Source organism: Rhipicephalus microplus, chromosome 6 (genome assembly GCF_043290135.1).
Source record: "Rhipicephalus microplus isolate Deutch F79 chromosome 6, USDA_Rmic, whole genome shotgun sequence".
Classification (NCBI taxonomy): domain Eukaryota; kingdom Metazoa; phylum Arthropoda; class Arachnida; order Ixodida; family Ixodidae; genus Rhipicephalus; species Rhipicephalus microplus.
Window position 1 is genome coordinate 67,364,017 of NC_134705.1, and position 22,051 is coordinate 67,386,067.

The 22,051-nt window shown below is 42.6% G+C and overlaps 1 long non-coding RNA gene across 1 annotated transcript; it reads right to left on the minus strand.

The window, feature by feature from the left end:
* Positions 1–14,361: 14,361 nt before the first annotated feature.
* Positions 14,362–20,740, minus strand: LOC142765296 (uncharacterized). Its single transcript, XR_012884153.1, has 3 exons — positions 20,565–20,740; positions 17,582–17,837; positions 14,362–15,006 (listed from the first exon to the last, which is right to left on the minus strand). It is a non-coding gene; the product is annotated as an uncharacterized LOC142765296 (long non-coding RNA).
* Positions 20,741–22,051: the final 1,311 nt, after the last annotated feature.

Consider the following 22,051-nt stretch of genomic DNA (forward strand, 5'->3'; position numbering starts at 1 on the left):
AGTCTACTCAGTTGCAGCATGGCTCAGCTCCTCAATTGCGGTAAGCACCAAAGTGACGGCGGTTGGGATGGTGGGGGAGACATCCCGACAGTGATTCAGTGGAACTGTCGCTCAATAAAAAAACAGACATGATCCTATGATGGGAGCTATCCCGTAACAATAAAAAAAGCTGTCGTTTTCGTTTCGCAAGAGATGAACTGTCCCACTACGCACTCACCACGTTACGACGGCTATGGCATCTCTGAAGACACTGACACATCGGCGTGTGCAGTGGTGTACGTGGACACGAAACTCAGCCTCACACAGCTTGACAGTGAGCGCTGGTGTTCAGGAAATATCAGCGTCATGGGATGTCGCATTCAGCTCACAACCGAAAGAACGATTCTGGATTTTCGTGGTATACGAATCCAGAAAGCACAAAAAGGCAGGCCAAACGTAGCATGGCAGATTTCAGCGACATTCAGCATTTCGAGAGGATCTACTTAAGGAACACAAATATATTCTGCGGAGATTTTAATACTCAACATCAGGCGTGGAAATATAAGAAGTGCTGCTCACGTGGTCATTATCTAACAGAAGATTTTGATCGTTACGGACTGACCCTCCTGAATCTACCGGAGGCTCATACTAGGCTCGGACAGCATGCAAGGCAAGCAGACGCTATACTCGACTTGACGTGGTTCTCGAAACTCAGAAGATGCTACTGGAAGCTTTTTGAAGATATTTTAGGCAGCGACCATCTTCCAAATTTCATCACAGTGAAGAACAATGGGGAGTCGTGTCGCAACTCATCTCACTAGCGGGAGTGCCTTGTAACGCGCTGGGATAAGTATCACACGCAACTACAAGAAACCGTTTGAAATACCTGCCTTGACTCTCCAGCGAAAGCGATGAGACACGCTCAGCATGCAGCAACAAAAATGCTGCGGGTAGCCGGAGATCATCCTGACGCTGACAGGCACTCCTGCATTTGTGGAACCACAGGCTCTGTCTATTGTCAAAATGTTGCGTTAAGTAACGCCCTCAAACTCTACGCAGCCGATTGCTGTCATGACAAAAGAAATTGAGAAGTAAGCTAGCCAGCTAGTTTCTGAGCAGTGGATGGAAATGTGCGAGAAGATCAATCGATCAACAAGTTCAAGCAAAGCGTGGGGTATTTCGGGCCGGCACAGGACATCCGACAAACCGCTACTTTTGGCGCTAAAAGAATGCATCACCAATGCGAAACTTGCAGAGAAAACAGCAGACGTCTCTCTCCCACAGAAGAATTGTGCCACGGACAGAACATATGAGACGGATGACGCTCCAGGAGAAGACGACAATTTAAATCATCCTTTCACGGTTACTGAACTCGAAGACGTCTTAAGCAGAACGAACGCACGTGGTGCGCCAGGAGCTGATGGAATTACAGTAGCACACATCAAATACCTCACAGCAAGATGTAAAATTGCACTTCTAGCGGAGGCGAACCATATATGAAAAGGTGGAAATCTGCCAGTGGAGTGGTGACATTTCATTGTCAAGCCTATTCTGAAAACAAACAGGTCGCCGAACAGTCGGAATAACTTGAGACCGGTTTCTCTCACGTCATGCTTATGAATGTTTATTATGAGCGTGGTCAATGCAAAATAATTTGGTGGTTCTAAAGAGTTGCCTTCTGCCTCACACCTAATAAGGATTCAGACTTGGTCTTTAAACTCACGAGAACATACTTCGCCTAAAAGAGAACGTGCTACACACGCTGTCGTTATGCTCTCGCATAGTCTTTCGGCTAGACGCCCGAAAGGCATTCGACAGCCTTCCAAACTATTTAATCACGCAAGCCGCACGTGAAATGGGCATCAGGGGTCACATGTACAACTTTAATGCCGCTTTTTCAGAAGACAGTACGTTTCAGGTTCAAGTTGACAATGAGCGCAGCTCTTATCTTCACAACCAGTTTGATGTTCGCAGGGAGGCGTAATCTTACCGACATTATTCAATGTAGTTTTCGCTGCTCTTCTTCCAAGGCTGGAGAAAATTGAAGATATTAGGCATGCTGTTTATGCCGACGCTGTGACACTAGACTACAAAGGGCTTCCTCGGACCATAACTCCATAAGAGGAGGCCATAACTTCACCAGAAGGAATGGCCTTACGGTAGCCCCAGAGAAAACCGAAATTGTAGTCATCCTTGAATGGAAAAGGTCAAAGGCGAAAGACGACGTAAAGGCCAGCGTCAATTTCTTCATTGGTCGGGCACCAGTTCTTAGGAAGCGTGTCATACGCATGCTCCGAACGTTCTTGGATGAGCAGTGCATATCCACAACGTGGTTCAATCAAACTGTAAAAACTGCAAAACAGGTCACTCAAGCTCTGGGTAGGATCGCCAAACACACGAGGGGCATGAAAGAAAAAGAGATGAGGCATTTTGTGCAGGCATTCAAACGTTCTCGTACTATTTACAGCACCTTCTATCACGCCATCACCCGAACATAGCTGCAGTTTCTTGAGCAACGCAATAGCGAGGCAAGGAGAGGGATCCTAGGGTTGCCAAAATACAGGCCCCTCCTTGCATTCAAAAGCTTCTCTGCTTCGGGAGACATCGTTGACCCTTCGTCTATGCACGAGGTAACGCAGGTCACAAGACTTCACTATACGCGTGCAGGGGAAGCGCACTCGGCTAAAATCGGGCGCCGCGTATCTCATCGTTCTGTGCTTCCAAACACAACTCCCTTTGGGAGCACATACGAATTGCACACCCCAAACGTCTGCCCCAAGAAGATGGGAGACGAACAGTCAGGAAGGAGCCAGCCTCACGCCCGAAGCCACGAGAAATACGCGCAGGAGGTACGCCGTGGAGACCACCGCGATAGCTCTTGTCAAATAGTGTACGCGGATGCATCGATCGGGCAACAAGAACAACCACCGTTGTTCATTACAACATGAACCAACTTAGAGGCCACCGCAAGTGAGACAAAACGGCATATACCACTTACTTTTGTTCATATATCTACGACAAAACTATGTGCTCATTAGGACGGCATGTTTTGTGCCCCCTTTTTTGTTTTCGTTTTTTCTTACTTATTTAATCCCGTCTCTCCCCTACATTCACCGCAGCCCTTGAAGGCCAAAAATGTGAATAAAGACGTGTCAACAACAAATTTACTAACCATGGGGCAGGCACATTTTTTGGGTAGTATTTTAGCTGGTTTTGTTCGACATAATCGTAAAGATATATTTTCATTGAGGTAAACAGTGATAGATAGATAGATAGATAGATAGATATATAGATAGATAGATAGATAGATAGATAGATAGATAGATAGATCTCATAATATTTGTCAGAATAACTAGGCAAATCTTATGATCTCTTCAATTTCGCCTAAAACAACAAGAAAATATTTCTTATTTAGAGTCCATTTTATTGATGACGCAGCCCAGAAAGGTTTCTTCATTTATTATTCTTTCGCACTCCTACGAATTGGAAGACATTTCTAGATTTCTCCACCGCAACAGTTTTGCAGCACATTCGCAAATGATGTGTGGTGGAACGAACGGAGATGACATTATGATATGACAGAAAAATGTGGTACGTCAGTATGATATCACACATTTTTATATTACGTGGTGATGCATTCGTCTCTTAAGAAATTGTCTGTCAATTCTGGAGGCCTTAAAAACGTGAGTTGCAGACGGCTTGCAATGCTTCTGAACCATAGCGTCATTACATTACCATTCCCTACATCCCTCGCCAAGGTGTGCAGTCAGTTTTGTTGCTTTTTATGATACTTCTGAGGTGATTGAACTAGCAGATATTTCTACTTTTTCGTAGCAAGAGACAATTGTTACAAAGAACACAACAATGCTTTTGCCACCCTCTTCTCTGAGGTCTCTGTGGCGAGCACCGGTTTTAAATGGAGAACGTTCCTTGAATAAAAATTCCACCTGCTTCTTCCCATGGGGGGAACTGGAGTGAATTCGTCGCACAGTGGTGGACTATCGCGTAAATTTTGAGTAAAGTCTATGAATCTTGAGTTTGTAGTTGTTATTTTGTCTTCATTATTCTTATTTGGTGAATGAAAAAGAAGCGTTGCCTTTAACCAGTGGTGGGACGGTGATGTGCGATCCAGTGCATACATATATGGGGTGGCCAGTGAACGGTTGTGCAGCTCGAGCAGTCCGTTTTTACTAGCAGACACAGCCTGCGTCGGCTTTGGGAGGCGCCTGTGAAGTGCAGCAGAAGTTAGTGTGGACTTTAGTCTTAACTATATGTTTCATTGGTCTAACCAATTTGCTTTGCTAGTTGAGCTCGAGCGCATTGGCGGCATGTGGTGCTACGTATTATCTGCTGTAATTGGGATACAGTTAGTTAGTTAGTGATGTTGGGTTTTGTGGCGCAAGAGCAACTAAGGCTATGCTGCGCCAAACTCATGGTGAGAATACTTACAGCAAAGAGGGCTATGACAATGACTCTGAAATGTCTTAACGGCGATGACATATGAATATGATGAGCGGTGAAGCGTGGCTGTATAAAGGCCTAAAAGGATTGGCTCCGTAGACGCGTGAAGTATATATCTCTTCTAAGATTATGTGTGTGATGCTCGGGGTGGTCAATGTGTATGGTTGGTGCATGAGGTTATGTTAAACCGTAACGGCTTTTACATAGCACTAATACCATACCCGTGTCCTTATACCTAAGGGCAGGGAGGCAAGTGCCTCGTTGTAAATTCGAGCTGCAGCAGATGCCTCTTCGAAGAGGCTGTGCTACGAGTCACATCAGTCAAGTTTTGCCATGTCTAGCGGTAGCATAGTTTAGTGTAGTTAGACCTTGTTCAGAAGTTGTGCTTCATTTAAAAAGCTGATCACATCAGCTATAGGTATTAGGGCGTCATCGCCCAAGAGTAGCATTGGATGAAAGGGAATATTTAACCTGTAAAACATACGGAAATGTTTTTCTCTTAATGTTTCCATATGTGGGCAAGCTATTAAAATGTGCATTACAGTTAGTTGCTCCTGACACTTATCGCATGTTGGGGCTTCTTCGCCTGCCAATAGGTAATTATGTGTGATGTGCGTGTGACCTATTCGTAGTCGACATATAACTACTTCGATAAAACGCGCTTGATGAAGACAGGTCTTCCATTCACCAAGAACAGGTTTAATTAGGTGAAGTTTGTTTGTTTTGTTGTAATTTCCATTCCTACTGCCAGTGAAAGGTGGTGGCCCGGCGAACAGCTTGAATCCCATCTCTGGCAGGTATGTTGGTTTTTGACTCGCGCATCTCTTTTGCTGTTGCAGCTAGTTGGTCTGCCCTTTCATTGCCTGGGATACCGACATGACTCGGGACCCAACAGAGGCGTATGGTGTGGTCATCAGGTGTGTGGGATAGCATGTTTAAAATGTCGCCTATGAATGGCTCATACTGAGATTTATAATTGAGACTTTTCAGCGCGCTTAACGAGTCTGTAAATATTACGGCTTTTTTTATGTTTTGAGCTTATAATGTATCGTACTGCCATCCATAACGCATAGCACTCAGCGGTGTAGATGGATACGAACTGCGGTAGTGTAGTTATTTGCTATTGTGTTGCTCCTACCACGCTGCTTCCGACATAAGCAGATGTCTTCGAACCATCAGTATAAAATTCTTCGTAAGTGTTGTACGTTTGTTGTAATGTAAGGAATTCTTGTAGTATAAGTTCACGTGGGGTGTTTTGTTTTTTTATATGTGTGAGTGAAAAATCCAAGAATTTGGAGAAATCACTCCATGGGGCCAAACTGGGTGGCCTTCTGGCAATGGAGAGTGCTTCGTTAGGAATATTCAGGGCATGAAATGTTTTTTCAAATCTTAGTATTAGTGGCTTAATTACGTTTGGTTTATTGGCGTAGTGTTGTCGTATGTCACAGTGTGTGACAATACTGTGGCATATATGATCTGGTGAAGAACGAACTCTAAGGACATACGTGAGTATTAGTTTCGTTCTCCTATATTCCAAGGATGGTTCGTTACTTTCGGCGTATAAGCTCGAAATAGGTGAGGTTCGATAGGTACCTGTTGCGAGGCGTAACCCTTTGTTATGGACAGGGTCTAGGCGCTTAAGGTACGAGTCTCTTGCTGAACCGTAGATTATACTACCGTAGTCTAATTTGCTGCGTACTAAAGAGCGGTAGATGAGCAGGAGGCACTTACGGTCGGAACCCCAGTGCTTTCGGGATAAGACTTGGAGGGCATTAAGGGCGCTGTTGAATTTCACCTTGAGATTATTAATGTATGGAAGAAAATTGAGCTTCTTATCAAATACGACCCCCAGAAACTTCTGTTCTCGTTTTATTGGCAATACTGTTTCGTTTATTTTCAGTACGGGGTCTGGTTGTAAGCCTCGTTTCTGGGAGAACGCTACAGCAACCGTCTTTTCCTCAGAAAACCGGAAGCCATTTTTGTTAGCCCATTGTGTTGGCTTGTTTAGTGCTATTTGAATCTGTCGCTCGCACGTCGCCATGTTAGATGACCGGCACGCTATTTGGAGATCATCCACATATAGTGAGTGCATAAGAGTAGATGGTATGACTTGGTTCACAGAGTTCATTTGGACGACAAAGAGAGTTGTGCTTAAGACACAGCCCTGAGGCACACCGTTCTCTTGAGTAAAAGTTTTTAAAAGTGTGGTACCCAAACGAACCTGAAAAGTTCGGTTCGATAGGAAGTCGGAGAAGCAGTTGAGCATCCTTCTGCGAACTCCAAGATCTGCCAGGTCTCGTAAAATACCGTACTTGCACGTTGTGTCATATGCCTTTTCAAGATCGAAAAATACTGCTAAGCAGTGCTGCTTGTACAGGAAAGCTTCTCGTACTGTATGTTCAAGGTGAACGAGGTGATCGGTGGTGGAACATCCTTTCTTGTAACCACATTGGTGAACATCTATCAAGTTATCGGTTTCTTGGATGTATGTTAGCCTAATAATAATAACGCTTTCGAAGGATTTCGCCATACAACTTGTAAGTGCTATGGGCCTGTAGCTTGTTGGTAATGTAGGGTTTTTTCCGGCTTTGAGAAATGAAATTATAATGGCTTTTTTCACTCTGTTGGCATTCTGCCAGTGATCCAAATAGCGTTAAAAAAGTGCAGCAATGCCTTCACCGCTTCCTGGGACAAATGGGCAAGCATTTGGTAATGTATTTTGTCTGGGCCAGGTGCTGTTTTTTTACCTTGAGAAAGCACTCTGTTAACTTCCTGCAGGGTTAAGGGGGAGTTTTATGATCTGTCGTGATAACCTGTAATAGCAAGCTTTTGTTTTTCTGTACATTGTTTATGTTTTAGGAAAGCTGCCGAATAGTTTGCTGAGCTCAAAATAGCGCAAAAGTGCTGCGCTAGTAGGTCTGCCTGTTCGCCTAAAGTTGTCTGGATGCCAGGGGTTGAGAGAATGGGTATGGTATATGAACTGTAGCTGCCGTTAAACTTGTGCACCTGATTCCACATTCTTTTAGATGTGATGGAGCTGTTGATGGACGAAATGTACTTTTTCCACGAGAGTTTTTCAGCCTGCCTTCGAATAAATCTTGCCTTTGCTCTCACCTTTTTAAATGCTAGGAGGTTCTCTCCTGAAGGATGTTTAAGAAAAATGCCCCAATCCTTGTGTTGCATTTTTTAGCTTGTGTGCACTCTTTTGTCCACCAGGGTTTAAGTTTTTTCTTTATAATGCCGGAGGATTGTGGTATAGTTTGTTCGGCTGCCGCAAGTATGCAGGCGGTGACTGTCTCGTTCATTTCCTCTATGCTTAGGCCATCAAGCATCTCTTTTTCTAGGGCAGCTTTTTCAGTGAATAGTGGCCAGTCTGCCAGATGTAGTTTCCAACGCGGTTGTCGGGATTGAGTGGTGGGGAGGGTTTGTGTTAATTTTATGAGAGCAGGCATATGTTCACTGCCGTAGACATTATCTATCACGCTCCACTTTAGTACGCAAAAGAGCGAAGGTGAGCACAGTGCTAGATCTAAGCAGCTAGTGGCTCCTGTGCTTGTGGAGCAGTAGGTGACGCTACCAGTATTTAAAAGACATACGTCATTGTTCAGAACAAAATCTTCGAGGGTTTGTCCTCTGGTGTCAGTTGTACTGCTTCCCCAATGCATTCCGTGCGCGTTAAAATCCCCTGCGATAACAAACAGTTCAGGCAGTTGGTCCAAAATATGCTCTATATCTTTAATTGAAAAATGCGTGTGTGGGGGGATATAAATGGAACATATGGTAATAGTTTTGTGAGCGAAAATGGTGACGGCTACGGCCTGGATGTGACTGTTGATGGTGATCTCTCTCACTGCAATTCCACTTTTGACGACAATAGCCACGCCACCGGACAACCGGCTAGCGTGGACGCGATCGCGACGTACTACGGTAAAACCTTTGAGGAAGTTGGTGTGTTTTTCTCCCAGATTGGTCTCCTGTAAGCACATAGCCATTGGAGAGAGACTACTTGGCGAATCTTTTATGTCACCTATGTTGTGAATGAGTCCTCTACAATTCCAATGGAGGAGAAAAGCCAATTTGGGCAGTGATGTTGAGCAGAAAAATGGAATAAGAATTGATTTGTTGGCAATAAAACCTTGGTGACATACGTGTGATACTAAAGTCAAAACAGAATGGTACCATAACCTTTCAGGTTATGGAAAACGAAACTTATTTTACAGGGCTTTTTGGAGGCCCTGTAATTTGTCTTTTGTCTTTTTTGGAGCGGTCGAGAGCAACTCGCCGCTCCTTCGGCGCTGCACGCGCCGTTTGACTGGCCGTTGTGTCCATAGCTTCATGAGAAGCGTTGGACCGTCGCTCTGCCGAGCGATCCCTGGGCGTTGTGGGCTTCGGCTCAAGATACGAAGCCTTCAAACCCTCTACACCGGACGTCGACGGGGTTCCCGCAGTCTGCCTGTTGCCTTGGCTCGTGCCAATGCATGTCGACGCCCGTGGTGGGGCCTTGTTGAGTAAGGCCGGAGCAGCCTTGGCTGCTCCCGCAGTAGGGGCAAGCGGCGGTCGCTCCAGCACGCTGTGCGTAGCTTGGGCGGCCCCCTGATGCTGTCGTAGTGCTGCCCCCTGTTGCACCACTTCAGCAAACGATTTTGTTGCATAGAAAGGGGAGACCCGATGCCTTGCTTCGCGGAAACTGATGTTGTGGGTGACTTTATTGGTAATAATTTCTTTTCTTTTTCTTTTTTCCATGCAGTGCAGGATCTAGAATACGCCGCGTGTTCTCCATCGCAGGTCGCACAGTGGGGTTCGGCCTTGCAGTCATCATCTGCAGAGTGGCCTGTGATACCTCACCGTGCACAGGTAAGCTGCCCACAGCAACTCTGAGAAGCATGTCCGAATCTTTGGCACTGGAAGCAGCGCCGCGGATTCTGAATGTAGGGTCTCACAGGCAGTTTTAGATAGCCGGTAACTAATTCTTGCGGTAGTGTGGAGCACCCGAAGGTCACAATTATGTGCTTGGTTGGAATTTCTTTGTTTTCTCTTCTCACTACGATACGCTGTACGTTTACTCACTACGGTACGCTGTAGTTAATAGCGCTGGCAAATTCCTTTGCCTGTGATAACGTAATTTCTAAGGCAACCCGCCTAACTGCAGAGACTGCGACACTACTTGATATATGTTTGACGAACACACTCCCAACGTCTTGCGTTGCTGGATCGCTGGCAGTAGATATAAGCGATCATCTACCGATCTTTTGCACCATTCCTTCTTTCAATGGTACTTGCAAAAGCAATAAAAAAGTACGGTCTTGTCTGATCAACGCTGACACGCTTGGAATCTTCCGGTATCGTGTTATTGCAACAGACTGGAACCACGTGTTACAAGAAAGGGATGCTAACTTGGCATACAAGCTATTCATTAATAAACTCATAAAATGTTATGATGAAGCTTTCCCGGTGTGTGTGAAGAACGCAAAACGCCAGAAAATTAGAAAACCTTGGATAAGTAATGCGCTATTTAAAAAAATTACAAAGAAGAACAACATGTACTATGCGTTTATAAAGACACGAGATATTAAATTACTCAGTGAGTTAAAAAAATACAGAAACCATCTAAATGCTGAAATAAGGCGCGCTAAATTCAGGTGTAATGAGAATTTATTCAGTAGAATAAGTGATAATCCGAGCAAAATTTGGAGCGAGGTTAGAAATCTTTCTGGTCAAATAAAACAAAGCCACATTCCTAGGGTTTTGCAAAACTCTGGTGGCCTTGGTAACCGAGAGGTGGCAACGGCAATGAATAACTACTTCATAAAAAGTTGTGATTTCGATGATGCGGGGTATGACGAGGATACACAACTGCCTGTAAATGACCATCGCTTATCTAACTCCACAGTTCTGCACACTATCTCATGTCATGAAACCGAAGAATTAATAACAAAGATAAAAAACAATTGTGCAGCAGGTTACGATGATATTAAAGCTATACCAATAAAATACGTCGCTGATGTTATATCACCTGCATTGTCACATATTATTAATTTAACTCTTGTTACCGGCGAATTTCCCGATGAATTAAAAATAGCTCGCGTATGTCCGGCTTTCAAGGGTGGTAATGACCAAGAGATTGGAAACTACCGACCGATATCGGTACTTCCGATTCTGTCAAAAGTTTTTGAAAGCGCTATTATTATTAGATTACAAAAATTTTTTGCGAAGTACAATGTAATAAGTGATGCCCAATTTGGCTTTCAAAAATGTAAATCCACCGAGCTTGCATTACTCAATATTAAAAACGAGATACTAACCAACTTTGAGAAAAAGCTATATACTCTTGGTCTTTTTGTTGACTTCCGCAAAGCATTTGACACCGTGCACCACAGTGTTCTTCTAGAAAAACTTAATAACTACGGCGTCCGTGGCGTTGCCAATAGGTTAATTCAAAATTACTTAACAGACCGCTATCAGTATGTCGCTATTAATCAAGACACATCTCCCCATGTGAGGGTCAACAAAGGTGTCCCACAAGGATCGATGCTTGGTCCTCTGTTGTTTATAGTTTATGTAAATAACTTGTGTAGCATTCCGGATTCTCGTAAGTTAATCATGTATGCTGACGACACCAATATATTTTTTGCTGGTTCATCGATCTCTCAACTTGAAAAGTCTGTAAACACATATCTAAATAAGTTGTCTTCCTGGATTAAACTAAACAAGTTGCGGCTAAACGCGAGTAAAACTAAATATATATTGTTTGCACCCATTGATAAGCCACGGAATATAAGTCTAAGTGTCTCCTTTGAGGGTCAGACTTTAGAACAAGTCAAGGTACAGAAATTCTTGGGTGTGTGGTTCCAGGAAGACCTTTCCTGGAATGAACATATAAATAAATTGGCAGCAGATCTAAGTAGAAGCATTGCATTTATGTACAAACTATGTCCGTTATTACCACTTTGGCTAAAGAAAGCGTTATATTATACACTGATATATTCCAGGCTAAGTTATTGTGTCTTATGTTGGGGAACAACGACGGCTCAAAACTGTAAAACATTACTTACACTACAAAAGAAGGTACTAAGACTATTCGATGGAAATTACGGTATGCCACAAGGTCTTAGCGCACGTCCATTATTCCCTAAATATCTCATATTACAAGCAAACCAAATATATTATTATAAGTTATTATTGTATATCCGAAATAATAAACTATACCCCATGTACGATTCTTCTCGATGTGCTGAGTACTATCTCCGTACACATAGTATAAGAACACCGAAAACTAGAACAACCTATGGTCAACAACATATTGATTATCAAATACCGAGTCTCCTCAACAAACTGGGTGACGTACTTGACCTAAATAAGAAAACTTCCAAAAATAGGTTCAAGAAATTTCTCCTTTAAAATTGTATTGAATACACTTAATACAAAAATTTGGATTATTTATTACTTTCTGTGTCCCAATTGCTTAGAGTACACTATTTCTGTCCTTTTGTTGTTGTTTTTTTTGCTTATTGTTTGTTCAAGGTGCTTAGGAATGTATGTGTCTCCAGATGCTTTCCTTACCTCACCTATTGTATATATTGTGATGTTTTTTAGGTATTTCATTACTATTTACTGTCCTGTTCTTTCTTTATATTTGTGATGGTTACACGTGTGATCAGAAGTTGCAAATTGTATCTGTATATAATGATGTTCTCTAATTGCGGCTAAGTTGTGTATGACATGTTATTTTTAGTTTTTATTTTATTTTATTTTGCCAGACTGTATTTCGGAGCAAAAGCCTCCATCAGGCTATGTAGCCTTTTGCTTTTGCTTTGTTTTTTCTGTTGCACGTACAGAAAATAAATCTCAAATTGAAATTGAAAGAAAAATTGAAATTGAACGACGTTTTCGTCCTTCCAGCCAGCCAGAAGCTCATCATTTGTTAGGTCTTTTAGGTCATCGTTTGACACAACGCCTTTGACAGTGTTCATCGTTCGGTGCGCAGAGACGGTTACGGGCTTGTCCCCAAATGCTACTAATTTTTCTAGTTTCTGAAACTGTGTCTTGTCTTTACCTTCCACTAGCAAGTCTCCGCTTGCCATCTTTGTAGCCTTATAGCCAGTTCCGATAGTCTCGGTTAGGCACCTGGACACGAGGAATGGGGAGATGTTGCGAGCTTTTTTGTCCGAGCTTTCGCAATGAATAACGTGGTACTTAGGAAAATGGTCTTGTTTTTCTGAAATTGGCATTACATTTGCTTCGGTGCGCCACCTTTTGAAGGGGGCGATCAATGGATAAGGGGTTTCGTGATCCCATAGAAAAGTTCAGTTCCTTCAGTAATGGCGCCTACCACCCACCACGGAGCCCAACAAGGGGACGTGGCAGAACATGTAAACATGTCTGCACAACGCCAGTAGTACGCCACTGCCATAACCTAATATATCTATCCAAGTTTGGATATTTACACCAGGTTAACCCTTGCCGCCAGGAAAAATTGGAAGTAAAATGAAGTGAGGAGAAGACAGGAAAGATGTAAAGTGAGAACAAAAGACGAAGATGTAGGGAGAAAGAGATAGGAAAAGGCGACTGCCGATTTCCCCTGGGTGGGTCAGCCCACACACTAAACCAATTCTGACCCTTAAGGGTGTAAATGAGCTTGTCGCCAGACGAACACCCTTTGCTCCCTATTGGGTGTTCAAAAAAGGGTGCTGAGAAAGGGTGCAGAGCTCAGCACCCTTAAGGAAAGGGTGCAGAGCAAAAATTTTGAAGGGTGTAATGAGTGCACCCTTTAAAAAAAGGTGCTGTGATGTCATAACACCCTTTCAAATGGGTGCTGGAAGGGTGCTCCACATCGACGTACCAGTGGGCCAAATCTAGGATTGACGCTGGAGATGGCTAAAAATGCAGACTGCTGTATACTCTGTAGACCATGCTGAGTGACAGCCCACATACAGTTTGTTAGTACTTGAACACATGTACTAAGTCGTCCATTCCACCCTGAACACGTGCACCATGCACGCAGCCGGCCCTCCACAGAGTGCCTTCCGCAGGCGCTTATGAAACTAGCACTGAAACACAGTGACAGCTCTAGGTGGGGCTTTTGCATCATCGTCTTTTAAAACACAGTGTCTCTGCAGTGAAGCTACTGGTAAGTTGGCTCCAGTGTTTTGCTTTCTCTATGTGTAGGCAAATAGAGAATCCGGCACTGTTATCGAGAAGTGCTGCAATTGTGTGTTACCCTGTCCAGGTGCTGTTACTCATGTTTTCGTTTTTGGCTGCTCTGGATAGAACAAGCTGCACTTCTAAAGAACAGTGTCGAATTTTAGATAAGCTGGTACTATTGCAAGAGCAAAGTTAGCTTCACCACAAAGGAAGTGTGATTTGGCGAAGCCGTTGTTCTCCAGCAGTCAACAAAGTGGAGGCCCACTTACAGCTGTCTGTACGTTTGTGTACTAGTTACCAAAGTGCCCTCGAGAAGCGCTCGGCAGAGTGCCGGATGCATGGTGCAATGTTCAAGGTGGAAGTAGACAATATGTAAATATATACCTTAAAGCAAGCTATATTGAATAAATATGTGTGTTTTAATAATCATGAAATTGATCCCAGAGTGCGTATATGGCCTGTGCTACCCATTTTTGGTCCAGAATGAATGTAATCTATTCAAGGCCCCTTGCTGCACACATGCATGCACAATTTATGGATGCTTGGTCATCATACAGACATGCATGCCTGCAAATTAAAAATTCACAAGTTTCGAATACTGGTGATTATTTCAAATGCCATATACTCACTTTGAAAGACACACAGATAATATGCACTAAATACAGAACCTTACCACATTGCGCTCTTTTAAATTATGTGTAGCAGACGTGAGCTTTTACGCATGTGAGAATGCAAGATATTAGGCCCCAACAAAAATTTATGACAAATAAATTAACATGATGCCAATAGTCACTATTTTATTGTACATAGCATACAACCGAAAAAGATTGACAATAGTAAACATGAGCTATGACCTTCTGCATCGATTGTAATGGTGAGATCTTTGTGAGTGAGGATCAATCTTCTGTTTTTTCAAATCTTTCTTCTTACGAGTAGACATCTTTTTTGTGACGAGACTTCTTTTTTAACTTTTAACATTCTGACTTCCCTCCTTGCATAGTAGGTAACAAACAAATTATTTAGAACAACAAAATATAAGTTGGAGGCACCAGCAGTCCAAAGGCGCTTATTGAGGGTGTTGCCAGTGCCCACAAAATTGAAAAAAAAAAATAGATAGGAGAGTAGGTGTGTAGTAAAACATGTGGGCTTATATAACATGCTTTGGTCATCATGCTAAAAGCCTTGACTACAAACTTGCTCAAGGCCTATTTACAGCTCTCCTTTTATATATGTGTGTGTGTTTCTAAACTTGTGTGTTACAAAATCACAAATATTGGCAAAGTAATGCAAGTGGTGTTGGATTAATATAATGTGATCATTCAAACACTTGCACAATCCATATTCAGCTGCCCAGGCGACTTTGGTTCCTTTTACAAAAGTGTGGTCAGGGCGCTCCTTCTCTACAGCACATCCGCACCCGGAAGCCTAAAATAAAGACAGAAGTAATCACTAAGAGTTTCACAAGACAGACTGTCCAAGATACAATATGCGTTGTCATGCTGGAGTGTTCTTAGTTCGATGTGAGTAGAAGTCAGCATCAAAATTCGCTTTGTTTTCAACGGAAAACATGCTTGTTGGAGGTCCCCCAGGCAAAAAACTGTGTAAACAACTTGACAGTACCTGTGTGCCTACAGAGGGTAGCACGTACAACAGACTTCACATAAAAAACAAACAGCATAGTAGAAAGGAAATTTATACACAAGAAACATCTGAGCAATGATTCAGCATGATGCCCACGTGAAACATGAGTTAGGTTTGAGTAAAAAAGCTATTCATCAAGTAATTGCGCACATCCGATTTGAACAAACCGAATAAGGCACTTAAGTTAATTAGGGTTTTTAAAGAATTGTAAAGTGCCAATAAGCAATATTTTAGTCTAGCTCTACAATAGTGTGTCATGTATGTAGTACTGGTATTTGCCTGTTAGGTATGCTGTAGTCATGAACATATTCAGTTTTCCTAATACCTTAAACTTATCATGTTGCAGTCCAGCTGTTCATGTTCAATAAATAATTGTTTATGGTAGCATTTAGGTTACAAAATTGATGCTAAAAATTTGGCAGACTCCACATACTTTGGGAATCGATGTTATGCGAAACACGCATAACATGTATTTTAATTTTTTTATTGAGCGATCTTATGAAGTGGAGCTCAATATAAGTACGAATTCTCGCACACACATACGTTAAACAGCCGCATATGTTTCATTTGTTATGGGGAGATGTCATACCTTTGACAACATTAGCAGTTATTTGCTGTTTCGTAACGATGCCAACAGAAACATGGATATTAGCCACACTAGAAGTGGTAGGCTGGTATGAAGCACTGGTGTTTGCGCTGGCACTCGCGACGATGGTAGCCCTCAACACTGCTACACAAATACTTCACAGGATGGTGCCTGACTACAATTGACTTTGACTCGACCTCACGGCTGCATCATAGGAGTGCACATGTAATAGTTATAAAATTTGATAGCCAGTACTGCAACGGCAGTTGATGTTACACAAACATTTGAGACTATTTGGAAAGTATAACCGAGGCCAGGCATGGCTCTGTGGTAGAATACTTAATTACCAAGCAGAATACTAGGTTTGGATTCCTGCTAGGACACTTGACTTTATTCTTTGCATTCATTTGGTCAATGCTGCCTATGTCAGCTTTTTAACATGATAGCGTTGAAGAGCTCGTGTCGCAGAAAACCCGCCGCCGGCGTCTGCCCCGTTGGTTGTGAGCGAAAAATTGTCTGTGCATCTGTGACCGAAAAATCAAGTTACCTAGTTTCCAGAAACTCAAAATTCCTATTTATGACCTAATGGAGGCGCGCTAATTGCTGCAAAACAAAACCCCCAAGTTGACTACTAGACACTCAACACAGGGCTTAACACACGGAAGTCTATTGACATCGGCCAAAAATTAACGTTAGATGTACAGTGCTATTCCATTTCCCCATTTCATGAACTACACAATGCCATGATAATTGTACCCTGGTATTTTTGGTGGGCTATATCGCACAAAAAATGCAAGGATTATGTCAAAAGAATGGCATCAAATTTTACTGGCATGTCATCGAAATAGAGACACAGGCTACTAGTCTTATTTATAATGCTAAGAGTATTTAAAGTAAAGGCATTGAAGATAGCTGGTGGCCTTTTTCACTATCTAGGTATCAATTTTTCACTATCTAGGTATCAAAATTCTGCCATGTCAGTCATAGTTTACTGACATTGCAAGCTCAAGAAAAGTGTGGCTCTGAAGGCATCAACACAGCGTTTTGCCAGATCTTTTAAGAAGGCAGTCTTTAAAATTGCTAATGTTTCCAATTTTTTTTTTGCTATAAATTTCGTGCTTTGCATCCAAATGTACCTCCATCCAACTTGTTTTTTTTTGCATTCGTGCTCTCACTAACTGCTTACCTTGTCTTGTCAAGTGTTCGTTGACATAAATAGGACTACTTGATCTAAAACGAAAGGCCACTGTAGACAGACGTAAGTTTTTTGTCTTATCCAGAACATTTCATTTGTAACATCGTTCATAATGCACTACTATTTTTTTTCAAACTAGGCTTGTTTGTTCCTACTCTGTCTGCAGTGTCAATATCATCACGAGTAATGGTTTTTCCATCATCGCCCAAAAATTTCGGACAGCGTCAAAAGAGAACCCTCATCCGAGATGCCTTTGATGTCGGATAGTTCAACCTTGAATACAGTGTAAATTCTTCAATTTTCATCTGAAGTTGCTTATTTTCACCTGGAAGTTTTTTGTGCCTGTTTCAAGGTGCGACAGGCTTTTCATGCAAAGCCTTTATTTCTAAAGAGAGCGCGTTGACACTGTCACCACCTTCATTCCACACTTCTTGAAGGACCAAAGTTCAGTATGAATTTTGTGCTTGAAATCCTCTGTTTACCATGACAAACAATTCACAGGAAACATTAGTACTCTTGCTTGGCAGGAGTGCATGCAGTAATACAAACACAATTAAAGCAGGAAATAAGTGTCTCACCTGTGCAAAAATGATTTTGGCAAGCACTGTGCAGACCACACATACTGCTGCCAAACTGAGGAGAATATGAAGAGCACTTCGTATAAGTAGGCAGCGTCCAGTAGCTTGGTGAGGCACAGCGCATAAGCAGGTTGAACAGAGCTGATGCTTGAAACAATGGTTCAGAGTTCGCTGGTGCTTGGGCTCCTTGATCTTGTCAGGAAATTTCCTTGAGCAGCCTCACTCAAATGAAATGACCGACCGTGCCGAAGAATTTCTGCACCATTGCAAAAAAATTATTTTAGTGAGGTTTGTCTAGACTGCATGCGCTGCTTGCCGAATTGCAGTGAATGGCTAGAAACGCATGGCCAACATATATTTAGTGGCACGCAACTGAGAAATACAAAAAGGGCGTGCTGCAGTATAAATACAACGAAAAACATGCTGCTGCAGAGCTTTTCATGTCGATGTCATACATGTGAATGTTCATTCACCTTTATAGCTCACTCATGCACGAAGATGAAGTTAGAACTTTTAGATGAAGACACCCCCTTTTAGCTGTATCGACTGCACGTAATTAAGAGATAAACATGCGTGACTAATGCTGCTGCCTGCAATCGATAAATTCTTTTCTTGAAGCTGACCAAATATATGCACGAGTGCATCCATAGAGGCACATTTGCATTTCTGTAGTTATGATACCCATGTGATGTGTTTTTTATGTAAATGCCATGTAATATGCACCATATGAATATTTTATACCGTAAAATTGCAATACCACTACATATACATGTCCGTATGCGCATATGCATCCACTGCAGATAAAGCATAAAATTAAAGCAATACTGACACATGAATTTTTTACCAAGGTAGTGGAGGGCTCCAGAAATTTCAACCACCTGGGGTTCTTTAACGTGCACACAAATCTGAGAACACAGGCCTACAGCATTTTCACCTTTATCGAAAAAGCAGCCAGCAAGGCCGGAAGGTCATCCTGCGACCTTCGGGTTAGAAACCGAGTACCTTAGCGACCAGACCACTCCGACAGGACTTCAATCTCCCTGTTCCCCCGTGTAGGGTGATAGACCATCTTTGCTGGTCTGGCTAACCTCCCTGCCTTTCCTTCTCTACCATTTATTCTCATGAGTTCAACGAATAAAGCTTCCTTCAAACGGCTAACATTCGGACGTTTATAATTTGCCTGAAATTGAGTTCACTAAATGAATATTGTGTGCTGCTTCATAGTGATCATTGATCTAAATTGTTCTGGTTGGCTAAAAAGGCACTACTCCTCACTTCTAATCAAACAGCACAAGCTGTCTAATGACCATAGGGGAGGAAAAGTGGAAACGCCAAGACAAAACATCAATCTTGAACCCCATGCCATCACAATGAAGCAGGCAAGCTTCTGCAATATTGACCGGCAACCAGGATCTCAGACACTGCAGATAGCTACATAACGTAATGGTTTCCCAACATGACGTAAAGGCAGCAGAATCACATATTGCCTAACCTGCTTCATTATGATAACGATGAGACAATAACGTTATTGGCCTCTGTATGCTAATAACAATTTACCTTGCATATCATTTGACATTAACATTCAATATAACGTCATGAATCTTGCATCCTACCATGTGGTCTAAGTACCAACAAGGTGGTTTTAGTGACGTTGGTGCAAGGCAGTAAACAACAATCACTTGGTGAACATTATTTTTGATATTATTCAATTGGCCTGATGCGTACATCTTCAAAAAACGGCAGTTTAGATTTGTTCATTCTTAGATAAATACAATGTATAAGTTTGCATGTCAGCAGCAACATATGCACGCATACTGTGATGTATAACCTTATTGTGTTTTGAGCAATAAATTAGGCATTCATACACTGCACATATCACAGGCCACTTGTAAATCTGCAGCGAGGTCATAAAGAATTTATGATATCAGATAAAGCATTACACTTGTATTCGAAAGTGTCATTGGAAGCTTTGGTATAACTTAGTTTTAGAATGTTTGTAGACGTATAGGTATTCGGCAAAGTTTTAACTCTAAAGTCGGCTGCAGCGCCCACAATTCTTTTACAAACCAGAAGAATGCAATGATATGTGAACAGGGGGGAACAAGCAGTACCACCAAAATTGCACTCGAACGAGTGAACTACTGCTCAACCTAGCGCTTGCACAGCTAAGGTACGGCTATTCGGCCCCTCATAGAGAAAATGTATTGACCCAGGCGTAATCGCACGCTTTGAGAACCGCACCTACAGCACGCTGTGTCAAGTTTACGCACACTTAATTAAGCTGAATATCATGGTAATTTAATATTATACGTGCCCGGTGGATGCAAACACATATGGTCACACAGGAAAACACATCTACCTTATAGTAGTCACACACATTTAATGATCATGTAGCTGTTGAAAAGAGGATGCGTAACATATAAAACTTTCTTCATATACTTCTTTGGCACAGAAAACGAACAAGGCCGCGTAAATACCAACGCAGACACCACGTTATTCTTCTCCATTCTTCTAAATTAAATACGCAAAGATCAAATTCAACGCGAATCACCGGCATACTCCAACGCACGCGACACAGAGACGACGCTTACGGCTTCCATGCGCAGTCCCCGAACGGCATTGCAAAAATATAGCGATTCATAGCGTGAAGAGCATCGCCCGCCGACTCACAGCCACACAGCGCACATTGCTTTAACCTCCTTCCCCACAGAAAAAATTCATCCGCGCGTAACGTCCCTGAGCTTAGACTTGAGACTAATGAAATCAGACACGCCAGCAGGCTCGCTACGTTAATAAAAACTCACTTATCGTCTACCAGCTAGAAAAACCTTAGTTCACAACGTTATTATACTATAGCGCTTTCGGTGTTAACCGCGGGAGGAGCCGAGGACGCGAGCGGGAGCACAACAGCCTGGATCGGCCATGCCGCGGCTTGGCCGGAGAAGCAAAAAACAAAGCGTCGACAGCAGAAACATCCACCTACCTTTTTAGTTTGGCGAGCGCTCGACGGTACAAAGCAGCCGGTCCTCTCTTGAGTATAGTGCATCTTCGTAACAAGCAGCACCGACAGAACACGAAAGACAGCGCAAACACACTTTGAACAACATAAAAAATCGACTTTAAACGCTCGGCACACGGCCGTTGCGGCCTCCAGGAAGATACCGCCATTTCTGTCTTGCTGACGCCACCGATCCGCATTTGCGCACATAATTTTTATATGATAAGTAAATAGATTATTTCTGCTTAAACTTTAAGTAAAAAATAGTGAAGGTAGAAGATACTCTAGTGCGTATTGCATAGAATATTTTTTACTTTTGAAAATGACAAAATCACCTAACGCGTATTTGCGCGAAATTTGAAATGTGAAAGAGCGCGCGAAATTTGAAACGTTTGCTTGCTTGTGTATTTCTTATACCGATACCTTGTTAACATCTGTACATTGGTTGAGTGGTTAAGCTGGCTGTTAAAAACAGTGTCAAAGCGTTTGTATATTAGTACAAAGTACAGGCAGCAAGCAAAGTTTGTCACATCAAAATAAGCGTATTAGTTGGCAAACAATATTTTAGCTGTCCTTAGTAAATTTTCTTTAGGAAAATGTTTTAGTCAAGGCTCATTTTAACTTGCTTTGAAGAATATTTCTATGAACAAAATCAAGAAAATGTTTCTTTAAAGTTATAATATTAGAACGTCAATGTCCATAGCCCGCCATAAAAATTGGTAACACGTGTCAACTGATACATTGTAAGGTTAACAACTATTTGTACTACACAAAAACTATTTTATCTACCACGGTCTTGTTGGTTTGTATTTCTTTGCATTAACAAATGTATGATTTATATATACTGTCATGGACGAAGCTTTGTTTTCAATGTTAGGCGCAAACGAGGCCGAGAGCTCTATATGTGTAAGTCACAATCCTGTTGTAGCTCTACAAGCTGCGTACACCGCCATTGGCTAGTGATCTTGTAGCACATGGCTTGGTCAGCGCCGGCCTTGAGGCGACGAGAAAAAGGCAGCAAAAATGCAAGAACCTGTGCAGAACTTACGTTCAGCCGGGCACTATCGCTATTCAGATATCCGTTACTGCGGTGGGGCTATTAATGAGACCATGGTGTCTAACCAGTAGACATCTAAAAGCTGTTGGTTATGCTCTATGACTACGTTACTCACAAAACTTTGTCGGCGACTGTGCACCCTAATGGGTGCTCATCAGCACCCATTAGTTGTTGCACCCTTTTTGCACCCTATTTTCCACCCTTTTGATGTGTTCACCCTTTAGGTTCCACTTGTAGGGTGCTGAGACGCGAATAGGGTGCTAAAAGGGTGTGCTTAGGGTGTCGGCACCCTTTTGACACCCTTAAGGGTCAGAATCGGTTTACTGTGCAGAGGTGCCGTCTACGTGAAGCCGGGGCCAAAGGGGTGTGTTGCCTCTGCCGGGGGGCCTTAAAGGTCCAAGCACCCAGCGTCGGC